Genomic DNA, 2,876 nt, shown 5'->3' on the forward strand with positions numbered 1-2,876 from the left:
TTTCCTATGTATAATGTGCACTTTTTTTCCCAAATTTTTGAGGGAAATATAAAGATGTGCATTGTACATGGGTAGTACCTGAAATACCTTGTATCTGTTCTTGTGTTTTGTAATTATTTGTTACATAAAATCTCTTGTACCATAATATGTTAGAAAATAAATGCTAAAATTTCTTTATAATACGAAAAACAAGAATCTCAATATAAATAAATAAATAATTGAATTTAAAAATTTAAATGAAGTATTTTTTCCTGAAAGTTTGGTCCAAAAATGGGGGTGTGCACTATACACAGCAAAATACAGATAGTCTGTATTTTCCAGACTAAGTCTATACTCAGTCTAAGCTTATGATCACACCAAGTATCTGTGATTTTTTTTTAAACAGATTGAATACTTTTTTAAAAATATTTTATTTATTTATCTTTAGAGGGGAAGGAAAGGAGAGAGGGAGAGAAATATCAATGTATGGTTGCCTCTGCTGAGGACACACAATGTATCATGTGTCCCCTGCCGGGAACTGGCCTGCAACCCAGGCATGTGCCCTGACTGGGAATCGAACCACGATCCTCTGATTCACAGGCCCATGCTCAATCCACTGAGCTACACCAGCTAGGGCCAGTATCTGTGATTTTTGAAAATAGGAAATAGTTTCAGATCCCACGAGTTCAGGTCTGGTAGTGGTCATCACTATTGGACAGATAGTTATTTCTAACTCCTTTTGGTGGACAGAGTTGCTGTATGCACATTTTAAAGGTACTATACCTCATGAGTTCTAATATTTCTGTTTAATTCTTGCAAATTGTTGGAGAAAATAGAAGGTTCATGTAGAAGATTTTGTACACATCACCTCAGGATTATGTCAAGTTGCTGAAAAAATTAAGAACAGTAAGTTTGTGCTAAAGTCATTTGGAATCATTACAATACAAGACCTTTGACCTTAATAAAAATTTCAAACCGTGATCAACTGTTTAAGAATGTTGGCATACTACCTAGCTCAATGTTAATTTCTAAAAACTCAACACACACACTATCCTTTTAATATAGAGGTTGCATTTTTAAAACAAGGGTGAAAATTAATTTTTTTATGAAGACACAAATGAGAGAGGGGAAAAAGACCAGGTGTTTGGAAACATGTCCACTGTCATGTGATTTTTGCCGGCAAAAATAATGTGAGCAAATGATCTCCAAAGCTTTATGTGTGCCTGCTAAACAAACTTAGAATTCTCTAACCTACTTTCTCTTACTAAAAATGAAGACTTAAATATGCTTATTATCCTTTTAAAATAAAACATGAACAGCTTTAGATTTATTTTAAGTTCAAATTTCAACAGTATGTTGGCATTTGTGGAAATATATTAAAAAATGTCTGATTTAGTACATACAAAAGTAATATATTTGTTTCATTTTGGTATAATATGTGTTGTGAGGTGTCATTTTTAGCTCTGGTACTCACTAAACACAAATATTACAGTATAATACACCTATAAACAGGTCTTCAATTTATTAATCACAAAATATTAGATATAATTTCAAAAATATTGAGGCATATTTACTCACATTGTCCTTAATAAAAATATTATCATTAATATAAAATAATTTCATTATGCATTAGTGTGTACAAAATGTGTATATAATTGATTAATTAATTATATTAAAATATAAGTCATTTACTGTCTCTGTAAAAATATTTTTTTATTTTATTTTTATTTTTTATTTTTTTAATTTAATTCTTATTCAAGTACAGTTTTTTTTTGTTTTATATTCCCTGCCCTGCCCCCACCAGTGCTCCCCACCTCCCTCCCATTTCTGCCACCCAACTTAATTATTGTCCATGTGTCCTTTATACTTATTCATGTGAGTCCCTCCCCCCTTTCCCCTATGATTCTCTCCCCTCTTCTCTCTGGACCCTGTCAGCCTGTTCCATATTTGAGTGTCATTGGTCATATTTTGCTTGCTTGTTTGTTTTGTTGTTTAGATTCCCGTTAAAGGTGAGATCATATGGTATTTGTCTTTCACCACCTGGCTTATTTCGCTCAACATAATGCTCTCCAGTTCCATTCATGTTGTTGCAAAAAGTAGGAGTTCTTTCTTCCTTTCTGCAGCATAGAATTCCATTGTGTAAATGTACCATAGCTTTTTGAATTAGTCATTTACCGATGGGCATCTAGGTGGCTTCCAACTCTTGGCTAGTGTAAATTGTGCTGCTTTGAACATTGGGGTGCATAGGTTCTTTTGGATTGGTATTTCAGGGTTCTTAGGATATATTCCTAATAGTGGAATTGCTGGGTCAAAAGGCACGTTCATTTTAGTTTTCTTAGAAAGTTGCATACTGTTTTCCATAGTGGTTGTACCAGTCTGCAATCCCACCAACACTGAACTAGGGTCCCCTTTTCCCCACAACCTCTCCAGCACTTGTTGTTTGTTTCTTTGTTTATGATAGCCATTCTGACTGGTGTAAAGTGGTATCTCATTGTGGTTTTAATTTGCATCTCTCTGATAGCTAGCGATATCGAGCATCTTTTCATGTGTCTCTGGATCCTCTGTATGTCCTCCTTGGAGAAATGTCTGTTCAAGTCCTTTGCCTCCTTTTCAATTTGGTCTTTTATTTCTTTTTCCTGTCTGTGGATAGACAAGATCTCTGTGGCTAGAACTTCCAATGCTATGTTGAATAGAAGTGGTGAAAGGAGACACCCTTTTCTTGTGCCTGATCTTAGGGGGAAAGCTTTTAATTTTAGTTTGTTGAGTATGATGTTGGATGTAGGTTTCTCATACATGGCCTTTATTATGGTGAGGTATGCTCCCTCTACTTCCACTTTGCTGAGTGTTTTTCTCATAAATGGGTGCTGTACCTTATCAGATGCCTTTACCAAATCTAT

This window comes from Sturnira hondurensis, unplaced genomic scaffold, assembly GCF_014824575.4.
Source record: "Sturnira hondurensis isolate 20B ecotype Veracruz unplaced genomic scaffold, ASM1482457v3 Scaffold0009776, whole genome shotgun sequence".
Classification (NCBI taxonomy): domain Eukaryota; kingdom Metazoa; phylum Chordata; class Mammalia; order Chiroptera; family Phyllostomidae; genus Sturnira; species Sturnira hondurensis.